Source organism: Lithobates pipiens, unplaced genomic scaffold, assembly GCF_037356315.1.
Source record: "Lithobates pipiens isolate NorthernLeopardFrog02 unplaced genomic scaffold, aLitPip1_a1.2 Scaffold_1, whole genome shotgun sequence".
In the NCBI taxonomy this organism is placed as follows: domain Eukaryota; kingdom Metazoa; phylum Chordata; class Amphibia; order Anura; family Ranidae; genus Lithobates; species Lithobates pipiens.
In genome coordinates this window covers 158,323,803-158,338,643 of record NW_027507685.1, presented here as the reverse complement: position 1 = coordinate 158,338,643, position 14,841 = coordinate 158,323,803, and positions in this window count along the sequence as shown.

Sequence of the window (14,841 nt, the reverse complement as noted above, 5' to 3'; positions counted from 1 at the left end):
ATGCATTTAGGTCAAGTTATATATTGTGTGTGGGAGAAGAAAATAAGATATGATTGTAAATGTGGGGGGATCCAAACAGTGGCTCCAATCTAAACAATAAAAATTGAACATTTTATCAAATACTTCGCGTAATTTTCCTTTCCTGGCACCAATCCCTGGCAGAATGCTTTTACATGTATGCTGTGGTTTTGGCACCAGGGAAACAGAAAATTGTATCAAATACTTGCCGTAATTTTCCTTTCCTGGTGTCAATCCAGCGCAGTAGACATGTGCAATTAGTTTTGTACGAATCAAAAATTCGTATGATTTTCCGGAAATTCGTACATTCGTGAGAATCCGACATACAAATTTTTATGCATACAAATTTTGTACGAAATACAAAATTTAGTTTACATTTATCATAACGAACTTTCGTTATTGTTACGAAAAGTTAACAAAACTAAAGGTTAAAAACCCAGGAAGTCAGCACAGTACAGGGATGGTGGGAGCCCCTCATAATAAATTTATCATAAAGAACTTTTCGTAACAATAACAAAAATTCGTATTTCGTATGAATCCGAATTGAATTTCAGGGCACGAATTACGAATTAATTTTAATACGGAACGAAACAAATTTATTGACTGTGCACATGTCCACAGCATAGCATTCCTGTGGTAGTGTGCTGCCATGCTGGCGCCAGGAATATTCATTTTGCCTACATATAGGCACACCTACACATTAAGGGGTTTTGAACACAGGCAGGTGAGCCCATTCAACATAAAAAAACTGTCCAGGAAGCCCAGGTACAGCATACAGCCTCTCATAGCCATGAGGCCCCATTCACATCTCAGTGTTTTGTAGCTTGAAGCTTGACTCCAAGTTGCCAAATGCCTGAAGCTCAAAATTTCTTGAGCTTTTTTTGTATCTCGAATCGGGAAATTAATGGAAACGCAATTTGTTGTGTGTTTTTCTGCTAAAATAAAAAAATATGTAAAGCATACAAAAGTAATAATATATGAATACATAAATGTAAAATAAATACACAAATAACTAAAAATCATCATAAATAATATATTTATTTTGTGTTAGTTTGATCGTGTGTACACGGCATAACTCTATCTGGCAGACTTAGCCTGGCGGACAAACCGCCGGAAAGTCCGCCGGACTTTCCGAATGAGTGGACCTGCCCACACACGACCGGACTATGGTGGGAGTCCGCCGTACTTTTGAAATGAACGGACTTGCCCACACACTAGCGAAGGAAGTCAATGTTCATTTTGAACGCGGCTCCAGGTAGATGGGACTGGCGAAGGAAGTCAATGTCGCCGCCTTCGGTCCCACCCATTATGATGTCACAGTCCCAGCATCCTCTGGAGACCAAGTCCGCCGGATAGTTTGATCGTGTGTACGTGGCATTAGTTATTTTATTTTTTAAGACCCCTTTCACACCACACCGCCCTTTGCGTCGGCGGTAAAACGCCGTTATTTTACCCCCTGCTAGCGGCCGCGAAAGGGTTAAAACTGCCGGCAATACGCCGCAATAGCGGCGTTTTGCCGGCGGCATTACAGCGCTGCCCCATTGGTTTCAATGGGGAGCAGCGGTGGAGAAGCGGTAAACACACTGCTCCTTCACCGCTCCAAAGAAGCTGCTGGCGCACCTCTGTAGTGTGAAAGCCCTCGGGCTTTCACACTACAAACAATGGTGCAGCTTCTTTAGGGCAGATTGCAGGTGCTATAGCGCCTGCAAAACGCCCTGGTGTGAAAGGGGTGCAAGGGTTAGGGGTTAATTATTTATTATTTCCTAGTATTAATTTATGTAGTAGTAGCAGTAGTAACACCCTAAAAATTTTTTTATAAATAACCATAACCTCTAAACCTCACCCCCAACTCCTAATCTTAACCTAACCTTAATGCCGCGTACACACGACCGAACTTTCTGTGAGAATAAACTCTGATGGTCTTTCTGTCGAACGGACTTGCCTACACACGATCACATCAAAATCCGTTCGTTTAGAACGCAATGACATACGACGGGATTAGAAAAGGAGGTTTAATAGCCAGTAGCTAATAGCTGGCCTTGCATCGTATTTGGTTCGTCGGACTAGCATACAAACGGTTTTCCCGATTGGAATTGATTCCATCGGAAATATTTAAAACATTAAAACATGTTCTATTTCTAGGTCCATCAGACTTTTTGAAAAAAAAAAAGAAAAAAAAAGGCTGCTAAAGCCCACACACGATCGGAATATCTGATGAAATGATTCCGTCTGACCTTGTCTGCCAGAAAGTCTGATCGTGTGTACGTGGCATAACTCTAACCCCTTACCCTAATGAAAAAAATAATAATGATAAAAAGAAGAAACAAAAGCTTATGGATGAGCTAAAATACCTAGCAACAAATGATGCAACAGATGTTGGTTTTCTCTTTACCAAAAACAAAACACAAAGGGGAAAGGGCCTGAAAGCGTGTGTGTGTGTGTGTGTGTGTGTGTGTGTGTGTGTGTGTGTATATATGTACATGTATGTGTGTATATATATATATATATATATATATATATATATATATATATATATATATATATATATATATATATATATATATATTGAAAATTTCTCCAAAACATAGCTAACCCAATAGGGGCAGTGTCACTCTGGTCCAGCATACTGTATATATATCAAAGAACCTAGTGTTTTCCTGTCAAGACTTAGGCCGCGTACACACGGGCGGACTGTTCGCCCAACTTTGTCCGCTGAACAGTGTTTCAGCGGACAGTCCGCTCGTGTGTGGGCTTCAGCGGACAGTTTCAGCGGACAGTCTGACGAACAAAGTTTTTCGGAATTTCCGTAAGACTGTCCGCTGAAACTTGGTTTGAGCGTACAGTCCGCTCGTGTGTAGGCTTGTTCGTCAAACGAAGTTCCGCGCATGCTCAGAAAAGATTTACACGCCGAAGGTTGCATTGCAGTGTATAGGACTTCGAATCTCTCGTCCCGTCGTACGTGCCGTTCACGTCATCGCGCAAGTTTTAAGCGGACTGTTCGTTCGTCGTGTGTGGTCAAGTCCGTTCATGCTAATTTTGAACGGACTGTTTGTCAAACTGTTTGACGAACCTAGTTGGGCGGACAGTCCGCCCGTGTGTACGCGGCCTGACAGGAACCAGAAGACCAAATGAGTGTCACATCATACAACGTGAAGATAAAAGGAATAATACATTTATTTTGAAATAGAAAAATACAAAACACTCCACAATGGGAGGTAAAAATATGGACACATGCAACTAAATAACATCCACAGACACAGATTCCTGTGTCATGCAATCTCCGGATGTGGCAACATATAGACAAAGAACAAAGACACACTACAAATAAAACATGTAGACAATTGTCTGGACGCCAAGGATCTATGTGCGGGTATCCCTGCCACGACAATATGTCATACAGTGATTAAATTGCAAAAATATGCACATAAGGCAGGGGCATCTGAATAGAGGTCCCCAGAAGACTCGAGCCCATAAAGTGCAAAGAGAGAGAAGGTGGGAGAAGGAGATATGCAGATTAAACCGAAAGTCCTATGGGGATGGTAAAAACAAATAATAATGGATGGCCCCCAATAGAAGAAAAAGTATATCAATTTATAGTTGCCAATATATGAAGGCTAGTGGTGGAACAAAAGTTGCATCAAATGGGAAAAAATGGCTGAGGTAGCAGGTATTGATAGAAGAAGGCTGTGTTGGGGACTTCCCAACCTCCTAGGATATCATACAGATAAATAGGGATCCGGAGTGGACTTGTGCTTTAATCACATTCGGATTTATAGTCCAACAGTAATACGGTATCATGGCCTAGATTGTAATCCCATTATGTCTGAATAGCACTGATATGGGTCAGGGTACTAGGCTTTTATAATGTCTATATATCACGTTAATGTTAGCAACTTGATAAAAAAGACCAGCCATACGATACCCTTCCCGAGATGGTGCTTTCTCTAGGGAGTAATGTTCCCACAAGGACAGCTTCGTGTATTAAATATTAAAAAGGCTGTTCAGCAGTTCCGTATTGATGATAGCGCTAGGCAGCCCTAAAGGTTTCGTCCGACATCTTAAAGCCTCCGTACTGAACTACGGCTATTCGGTACTGCCCAAATCAAGTCTGTACTGAGGGGTGTCTGTAATGCTGGGGGGGTTTGCACTGAGGTGGGGGTGTCTGTACTGAGGTGGGGGTATCTGTACTGATGGGGGGGCTCTGCACCAAGGTGGGGGTGTCTGTACTGAGGGAGGGGGTCTATATTGAAGGGTGGTCTGTATTGAGGGATGGGGATCTATACTGCGGGAGGAGGGTCTGTAGTTAGTGGAGGGGGGGTCTGTACTGAGGGGGGACTATAGTTGGTGGGGGGTGACACCATTTTTTTTTGCACCGGGGGACACCAACCCTAGTGACGCCATTGTGTGTGCTGCTGTACTCCAGCATACGCTAGGGTTACCGTAAACATAAGTAGGGGCATCTACAAAAAATAGGGAACATTCTATTCTTTGCATACATCAGTATGCTATGCTTGTTCTTACGATAGCACCAGCGTAATACAGCAGCGCACACAGGGGTGGACTGAGAACTCACGGGGCCCCCGGTCAATAGAAGATCATGGGGCCCCCTTGGTCTCCATACTCAAACCACACCTGCACAGGGAGACACTGGAGGGAGAACATACACACAGGGGGACACTGGAGGGAGAAACCACACACAGGGGGACACTGGAGGGAGAATGCACACACACACAGGGGGACACTGGAGGGAGAACGCGCACACACACACAGGGGGACACTGGAGGGAGAACGCACACACACACACAGAGGGACACTGGAGGTAGAACTCACACACAGGGGGACACTGGAGGGAGAACTCGCATACAGGGGGACACGAGGGAGAACGCACACACACACAGGGGGACACTGGAGGGAGAACTCACACACAGGTGGACACTGGAGGGAGAACTCGCATACAGGGAGATACTGGAGGGAGAACGCACACACGGGGGGGGGCACTGGAGGGAGAACGCACACACGGAGGGGACACTGGATGGAGAACGCACACACGGGGGGACACTGGAGGGAGAACGCACACATGGGGGGGACACTGGAGGGAGAACGCACACACGGGGGGGGACACTGGAGGGAGAATGCACACACAGGGGGACACGCACACAGAAGGACACTCACACAGGACATGCACACAGGGGGACACTCACACAGGAGGACACTCACACAGCACAGGGGGACACGCACACAGGGGGACACTCACACAACACAGGGGGACACGCACACAGGGGGACACTCACACAACACAGGGGGACACGCACACAGGGGGACACGCACACAGGGGGACATGCACACAGGGGGACACGCACACAGGGGGACATGCACACAGCACAGGGGGACATGCACACAGGAGGACACTCACACAGCACAGGGGGACACTCACAAGGGGACACTCGCACAGCACAGGAGGATACGCACACAGGGGGACACTCGCACAGTACAGGAGGACATGCACACAGGAGGACACGCACACAGCACAGGGGGACACGCACACAGCACAGGGGGATATGCACACAGGGGGATGTGCACACAGGAGGACACTCACACAGCACAGGAGGACACTCACACAGCACAGGAGGACACGCACACAGCACAGGGGGACACTCACACAGCACAGGGGGACACACACACACAGGAGGACATGCACACAGGGGGGCACTCACACAGGACATGCACACAGGGGGACACTCACACAGGAGGACACTCACACAGCACAGGGGGACATGCACACAGGGGGACACGCACACAGGGGGACACTCACACAGCACAGGGGGACACTCACACAGCACAGGGGGACACTCACACAGCACAGGGGGACACTCACACAGCACAGGGGGACACTCACACAGCACAGGGGGACACTCACACAGCATAGGGGGACACGCACACAGGAGGACACTCGGCACAGCACAGGGGGACACGCACACAGGGGGACACGCACACAAGGGGACATGCACACAGGAGGACACTCACACAGCACAGGGGGACATGCACACAGGGGGACACTCACGTAGCACATGGGAACACTTACAAAGGGGGACACGCACACAGCTCAGGGGGACATGCACACAGGAGGACATGCACACAAGGGGACACACACACAGGGGGACACGCACACAGGAGGACACTCACACAGCACAGGAGGACATGCACACAGGGGGACATGCACACAGCACAGTTGGACACGGTGGGGTGGGGGGACCCTGGGCCCATATATCTGTACCCCCCCATCATGTGTGGCGGCCCTGGTGTCTCGGCTTCGCTCACCGAGTCACCGGATGCCGATAATAATACTTCTAAAGGCGTGCTGCTCCCCGCCGGCCCCTCCACTCTTCTCGTGCGTCCCATGTGATGTCACGACACATACAGTACAAGCACGGGGGGACGCGCACACAGCATAGGGGGACAATGTGGGGTGGGGGGACCCGGGGCCCATACATCTGTACCCCCCCATCACGTGTGGCGGCCCTGGTGTCTCGGCTTCACTCACTGAGTCACCAGATGCCGATAATAATACTTCTAACGGCGCGCTGCTCCCCGCCGGCCCCTCCACTCTTTTCGTCCATCCCATATGATGTCACGACACACACAGTAAAAGCACAGGGGGACACGCACACAGCACAGGGGGACATGCACACAGGGGAACACTCACACAGCACAGGAGGACATGCACACAGGGGGACACACACTGCACAGGGGGACATGCACACAGGGGGACACTCACACAGCACAGGGGGACATGCACACAGGAGGACATGCACACAGGACGGCACTCTGCACAGGACGGCACGCTGCACAGGACGACACTCACACAGCACAGGGCGACACTCACACAGCACAGGGGGACACTCACACAGCACAGGGGGACACTGCACAGGAGGACACTCGGCACAGGAGGACACTCTGCACAGCACAGGGGGACACTCACACAGGGGGACACACACACAGGGGGACACGCACACAGCACAGGAGGACATGCACACAGGAGGGGTCACTTGCTCAGCACTGCCACCATTCATAGAGCTCCTTGTATTTTTCTTTTTTTTCAGTGAAGGCGTTCTTTGATTGGACAAGGTGAAGAGGAGGGGTGGTGACGAAACATCATCATCTTTACCATGTCCAACCAGAGAATGCTTTTTTTTTTTTTTTTAAATCAGAGAAGAAGTTTATTGAAAAACCAAATAACAATACCACAGGCATATCCATACTGTAACAAGTACATATAGAATAGTAATTATTATACATGTCATATAGTACAGATCTGCAGGAGCTACTTCTGTATGCATAGAGTAAACTTGAATACAATAATGCTGCCTGATGTACCAGATACATTAAGTTAGCAGATTTAGCTTGTCCCTATAAGGCCAGTATGTCCTTATAGGGGAATTCTTCTTCTAAACATTTATATATAAAGATCTTGGTATCCTCAAGATTTGTACAACGCTCAAACCAAAAACAATAAAATCAAATAATAAAGAAAAAGAACACATACCCTCTCTTTACTCTTCATACATTTGTATTTGTACACCATGGTTCTCTAAATGTAATTATATTTGTTTCCAGGGGCGGACTGACCCATCGGTCATTCGGTCGCCGTCCGAGGGCCCGGACCCATTAGGGGCCTGTGGCCGGCCCAACGAGAGGCCCCTTAAAGCAGCTGTAATAATACCGCTAACAGCGCACTGCTCCCCGGCCCCTCCTTCCCTCCCGTCTGTCGCAGGTGCATGCATTGTACACTACATCACCTAGGACGGGCGAGAAGAGAGGAGGGGAGCAGAGCGCCGTTAGCGGTATTCTTACAGGCATCGGGTGACCAGGGTTACTGAAACTTAATTTTTTTACTGGAGGGCCGCCATTGGAGGGAGGGGGCACTGTAATACAGCTGTATGGGGCCCGGACCAGACTTCAGTGTGCTCTTCCCCCCTCCCCACACTACGCCCCTGTATGCTCTCCCCCCAGTTTTCCCCTGTGTGTCCCCCCCCAGTGTTCCCCTGTGTGTCCCCCCCCAGTGTTCCCCTGTGTGTCCCCCCCCAGTGTTCCCCTGTGTGTTCCCCTGTGTGTCCCCCCCAGTGTTCCCCTGTGTGTTTCCCCCCTGTGTGTTTCCCTCCCCCAGTGTTCCCCTGTGTGTGCCCCCCCAGTGTTCCCCTGTGTGTGCCCCCCCAGTGTTCCCCTGTGTGTCCCCCCCAGTGTTCTCCTCTGTGTCCCCCCCAGTGTTCCCCTCTGTGTCCCCCCCCAGTGTTCCCCTATGTGTCCCCCCAGTGTTCCCCTCTGTGTCCCCCCCCCCAGTGTTCCCCTCTGTGTCCCCCCCCCCAGTGTTCCCCTGTGTGTCCCACCCCCCAGTGTTCCCCTGTGTGTCCCACCCCCCAGTGTTCCCCTGTGTGTCCCACCCCCCAGTGTTCCCCTGTGTGTCCCACCCCCCAGTGTTCCCCTGTGTGTTTCCCCCCTGTGTGTTCCCCCCCTCCCAGTGTTCCCCTGTGTGTCCCCTCCCAGTGTTCCCCTGTGTGTCCCCTCCCAGTGTTCCCCTGTGTGTCCCCCCCCAGTGTTCCCCTGTGTGTCCCCCCCCAGTGTTCCCCTCTGTGTCCCCCCCCAGTGTTCCCCTGTGTGTCCCCCCCCCAGTGTTCCCCTCTGTGTCCCCCCCCAGTGTTCCCCTCTGTGTCCCCCCCCAGTGTTCCCCTCTGTGTCCCCCACAGTGTTCCCCTGTGTGTGCCACCCCCCAGTGTTCCCCTGTGTGTGCCACCCCCCAGTGTTCCCCTGTGTGTGCCACCCCCCAGTGTTCCCCTGTGTGTGCCACCCCCCAGTGTTCCCCTGTGTGTGCCACCCCCCAGTGTTCCCCTGTGTGTGCCACCCCCCAGTGTTCCCCTGTGTGTCCCACCCCCCAGTGTTCCCCTGTGTGTCCCCCCCTCCCAGTGTTCCCCTGTGTGTCCCACCCCCCAGTGTTCCCCTGTGTGTCCCACCCCCCAGTGTTCCCCTGTGTGTCCCACCCCCCAGTGTTCCCCTGTGTGTCCCACTGTGTGTTCCCCCCAGTGTTCCCCTGTGTTTTCCCCTGTGTGCTCTCCCCCCAGTGTTCCCCTGTGTTTTCCCCTGTGTGCTCTCCCCCAGTGTTCCCCTGTGCGCTCCATCCCCTGTGTGCTCCCCCCCCACAGTGTCCCACTGTGTTCTGCCCCCCTGTGTGTTCCCCTGTGTGTTCCCCTGTGTGCTCTCCCCCCCACAGTGTCCCTCTGTGTGCTCCCTTCCAGTGTACCCCTGTGTCCCCCCTCAGTGTTCCCCTGTGTGTCCCCCCCAGTGTTCCCTTGTGTGTCCCCCCCCCCTGTGTGTTCCCCCCCAGTGTTCCCCTGTGTTTCCCCTGTGTGCTCTCCCCCCAGTGCCCCCCTCCAGTGTTCCCCTGTGTGCTCTCCCCCCCCCACAGTGTCCCACTGTGTTCTTCCCCCCTGTGTGTTCCCCTGTGTGCTCTCCCCCCCCCACAGTGTCTTTCTGTGTGCTCCCCCCAGTGTTCCCCTGTGTGTCCCCCCCAGTGTTCCCCTGTGTGTCCCCCCCCAGTGTTCCCCTGTGTGTGCCCCCCCAGTGTTCCCCTGTGTGTCCCCCCCCCCAGTGTTCCCCTGTGTGTCCCCCCCCAGTGTTCCCCTGTGTGTGTCCCCCCCAGTGTTCCCCTGTGTGTGTCCCCCCCCGTGTTCCCCTGTGTGTCCCCCCCCCCAGTGTTCCCCTGTGTGTCCCCCCCCGTGTTCCCCTGTGTGTCCCCCCCCCAGTGTTCCCCTGTGTGTCCCCCCCAGTGTTCCCCTGTGTGTCCCCCTGTGTGTCCCCCCCCAGTTCCCCTGTGTGTCCCCCCCCAGTTCCCCTGTGTGTCCCCCCCAGTATCCCCCTGTGTGTCCCCTCCCCAGTGTCCCCCTGTGTGTCCCCTCCCCAGTGTCCCCCTGTGTGTCCCCTCCCCAGTGTCCCCCTGTGTGTCCCCTCCCCAGTGTCCCCCTGTGTGTCCCCTCCCCAGTGTCCCCCTGTGTGTCCCCTCCCCAGTGTCCCCCTGTGTGTCCCCTCCTCAGCATTTCCCTGTGGGTGTCCCCCAGTGTTCCCCTGTGTGTCCTCCTGTGTGTCCCCTCCCCAGTGTCCCCCTGTGTGTCCCCCCCTGTGTGTCCCCTCCTCAGCATTTCCCTGTGGGTGTCCCCCCAGTGTTGCCCTGTGTGTTCTTCCCACGTGTGTCCCACTGTGTGTTCCCCTGTGTTTTCCCCTGTGTGCTCTCCCCCAGTGCCCCCCTCCAGTGTTCACCTGTGCGCTCCATCCCCCTGTGTGCTCTCCCCCCCCCCCCCTCACAGTGTCCCACTGTGTTCTTCCCCTCCTGTGTGTTCCCCTGTGTGCTCTCCCCCCCCCAGTGTCCCTCTGTGTGCTCCCCCCCAGTGTTCCCCTGTGTCCCCCCCCCACAGTGTTACCCTGTGTCCCCCCCCCACAGTGTTACCCTGTGTGTCCCTCCCCAGTGTCCCCCTGTGTGTTTCTCCCTTCCCCAGTGTCCCCCTGTGTGTTTCTCCCTTCCCCAGTGTCCCCCTGTGCCATCCCCCCGTCTCAGGGTCTCCTTGTGTGCTTCCCAACCCCTGAAGTGTCCACCCTCTGTGCTCCCCACCCCCCACATTGTCTTCCTGTGTGCTCCCCCCAGTGTCCCCCTGTGTGCTTTCCCCTGCCCCAGTGTCCCCATGTGCCCCCTCCTCCTCCCCAGGGTCCCCCTGTGTGCTCCACACCCGCCACAGTGTCCCCCTGTGTGCTTCCCCCTCCCAGGGTCTCCCTGTGTGCTCCCCCCAGTGTACCCCTGTGTGCTTCCTGCCCCCACCCCCCACAGTGTCCCCCTGTGTGCTCCCCACCCCCCACAGTGTCCCCCGTGTGCTCCCCACCCTCCCACAGTGCCCCCCGTGTGCTCCCCACCCCCCACAGTGCCCCCGTGTGCTCCCCACCCCCCCACAGTGTCTCCCCACCCCCCACAGTGTCTCCCCGTGGGCTCCCCACCCCCCATAGTGTCTCCCTGTGGGCTCCCCACCCCCCACAGTGTCTCCCTGTGGGCTCCCCACCCCCCACAGTGTCTCCCTGTGGGCTCCCCACCCCCCATAGTGTCTTCCTGTGGGCTCCCCACCCCCCACAGCGTCTTCCTGTGTGCTCCCCCCAGTGTCCCCCTGTGTGCTTCCCCAGTGTCCCATTGTGTGCTCTCCCCCCCACAGAGTTCCCCTGTGTGCTGTGCTCCCCCCCATGTCACCCTGTGCAGGTGTGGCTTGGGACGCAGGGGCCCCATGATCTTCTATTGCCCGGGGGCCCCATCAGTTGTCAGTCCGCCCCTGTCTATTTCCTATATGAGCAAGCAGTACAATTATTTCCATCTCTGTGGTATGTCACATCTGTAGTAGCCTATCCTTAATTAGCTGGGTTGGGGCTAAACCAGGTGTGTCTAACCAGGGTTGCCACATTGCATAGAATTTTTTCAGAGCCTTTCTATGTTGGTAGGTAAGTTTTTCCCTTATTAGCATGTCATTTACCAGTTGCATCCATCCTTTCTCCTTTTGGGACTTTCGGAGTTATCCAGAATCTCGCAATTGCCTTGCATGATAAATATAGTAGACGTAGTACTGCGGTATGGCCACTCGGCGAGAGAGAGGGTATCTCCAATGCGCCACGTAGACATACAGCTGAGTCCTGTGGAATTGGAATTTGAAATACGTTAGAAGGCTGGCTATTGGCCAGCCTGCATTTGTAGGAGGAGTGTGGGGCTTTATAATCTCCACCACCTCCTCCTTATGCTCGTCGGCTTCACTTCTGGGTTACGAGTGTGGCGGCCGGTCACTTCCGGTTTTAGGTTAGGGCGCTGTGTTCAAACAGCGTGTGCATTCTGCTGGCCTCCCGTGGGTCGGTATTGGCATCCGCAGTGTCGGCCGTTCAGGGGTGCACCAATCGGATTACCTTGTGCTTTCAGCATTCGGTCAGGTAGATCTGGGGTTAGAGGGGGAGGAGGGGCTTTTTTGCAGGGGGTTATTAGTGGTGGTTGGGGCAGGATTCTGGGGGGTAGGTGGCGGTGGCTCATGGCAAATGGTATTGTTTGTCTTTTTGCTGGAGTCTGGGGGGGGGGGGGTGTTGGTACTATTTGCAGGGGGGCAGTTGCTGTGGTTGGTTTCAGGGGGGGTTTGTTGGTTAATTGTGCATTCATCTGCTTGCTGTTTGGTTTTCATTGCTGCCACCACCCCACACACAGGGTGCTCTTCTCTCTGCAGGTTATCCAAGGTTGCTGCATAATAATCCAGGTAGGTAGCCGTGTCATTTCTTTCCGTTGATCTACTGGGGGGGGGGGAGCACGGGCGCCTAGGCACAAGTAGTTGCATGGACGTCATCATGTGCCTTGCTGAGCCTGGTAGTCCCTCAGCCAGGTGGGCACTTCCAGCCTCACTGGGCTGCCATCATGGCCCACCTGGGTCACGTTAGGGGGGCACTGCACCTGCGTCGGGGCCTGCCAGGCGCAATACTGTGCTCAGTTCTCGCCAGTGGCTGGAGGTCCTCACTATCAGCACCTCATGCCTTAGTCTAGTTGTTCCTCAGCTGAGTGGCCACGTCTAGCCCCTCATTTCGGGCTGCCGCTCATCTCTCACTGGAGGACAATGTTTCAGGGGGTCACGGTCACTGTCAGGTGGTCTGGGTTTGCGCTTCTCGTAGGGTCTGCAGTGCTTTATCTCTGGTCCTGGTTCCCAGGCAGATGGGCAGGGCACACACGGCCAGGTTCGCCTCACACCCTCCCCCATGAGTTGGAGTTGTGGGGTACAGCAGTGGTTAGTCCCAGCTGGGTGGCCACGGGTCAGCACTTGTTTTCCACGCCACGTTGCAGGTGCTCAGGGTAGTTTCCCACCACAGGGTAACCCTTTTTCTCCCACCGCAGAGCACGTTCCACTCTGGTCGGGGGGTTTCATTGGGTCAGTACTTCATAGTTAGGTTGATTCCGGCTTGCATCTATTATTATCATTTAGGGCGTTCGTTGTGGTGTTACAGGTGGATTCCTCTTCATTCAGGAACGTTCAAGGTGGGTTCTGGGACCTTTTCTTAGGCCTTAGTTAGTGGGTTACATGCTAGGATCTGTCACATCTACGGATCCGTACAGGCTGAGGTTTTCGTTTTTAATTGATTGTATACGTTGCACGACACGTACATTCCTACTGTCTGCCTACCACGGTCTGTAGGTATTAGCCCTGAGTGTTCATTTTTAATTACTGTGCAGCGCCACAGTTTGCTCGGGCTCACGCTATACTCACGCTATACTCACGCAGGGCGTCGCAATCATTATTATCTCTCATGTGCAGGTCCTTGTTTTGTCAGCACCACTCACCATGTTATTAGAGAGGTTAGGGCTGTACGGGTCAGGGTGGAGTTGACTTATCAATTGTTTTATCACAGATTGGATCATGTCGCACGTCTCGGAGAGTGACGAGTGTGCTTTTATTCCATCTACTCCGGCTAGGGGCTCGGAGCATGGCAGCACTGCATCCCGGAGGAACTGGACTATACCCAAGCTCATTGCTGAGCTCCGTTTCAGGGGCATTCCTTTCCCGGCCACAGCCAGGAAAGCTAAGTTATTCAGACTCCTCTTTCCAGTCCCTTCTCAGCCACAGCCTTCCACCAGTGCGGAACATGTATCACTGGTCACCTCACTGACGCAGATCCACACAGTTTTGAATACCCTCTCTACTTCTGTCCAGCTGCTGCAGGACAGAATGGAGGTGCTGGAGGCCCGTCCAGCCAATGTGGTAGTTCCAGCAGCTGCCTAATCTCCTGGGCCATCCGGATCCTCTGCAGGTAATACCAGTGGGCCATTACCTTTGGCGGTTCCTTCTACATCTGCCATGTTGCCTTCGGTTTGCCCTGCCCATTTCATTCTGTCCAATCTCAAGAAAGATATCTTGGAGGGGAAGGACATTAATCTGGCATCCCTACTAATTGCATCACAGGATGTAGTGGAGAACAAGGCTTATGCTTGCGGGGAGGTCTCGGTGGTCCTTAGAACCCGTGATCCCAGGCTTAACCGCAAGCTAAGCATTGCCGAGTTTGTCCTTGCATTTGGTATCTCATCTGCATTGTTAGTCTTGGCAGGAGGGGGGAGCTGGACCTCTATCTTCACAACGTGGTAGATTTGGCCCACAAGTACGGCAGTTCCGCCTTTTACGGTTATCACAGGTCTTTTTCATCTAAAGTCATGGCCATGTAGGCCCAGTTCCAGTTGGTCACTTGCTGGAGCAACCTTGACACGGAGTTATTCTGCAGGCATTTTGCCAATCAGAAATCTCCAACATGTGCCAACTGTCAATCAGCTGCCCACACCGCTAACTGGTGTCCCAACCTGGATCACTTCGGGGCTTCTGGGGCCAACAGGCCAGGGTCCAGCGGTCCTTCCTCAGGGCCTTCAGGACTATTTGACAAACTCGGCAGACCTATCCATTTGCTGGGCAAGGCTCAGCTTTGCAATAATTTCAACTACACCACCTGTAATTTCAACCAATGTAGGCTGCTTCATGTATGTGCCAATTGTTTTAGGGCCCATCCCAAAACCGCCTGCCCTATCAAACCAACCAGGGAATCCTGACTGAGCCGGGTCAATGTCCACAGGTTGGAGTTTTGGTTAAGTCGCCACCCGTCCCAGGCTTTTAAACGTTTTTTGGTGGATGGGTTTTTGGAGGGTTTCCATACGGGCCTGATTACCCTTCCTTTGCATTCCCATATATGTGCCAATTTGGTCTCTGCTACCTCCAATGCCGGCTTGGTGGATAAGTTGTT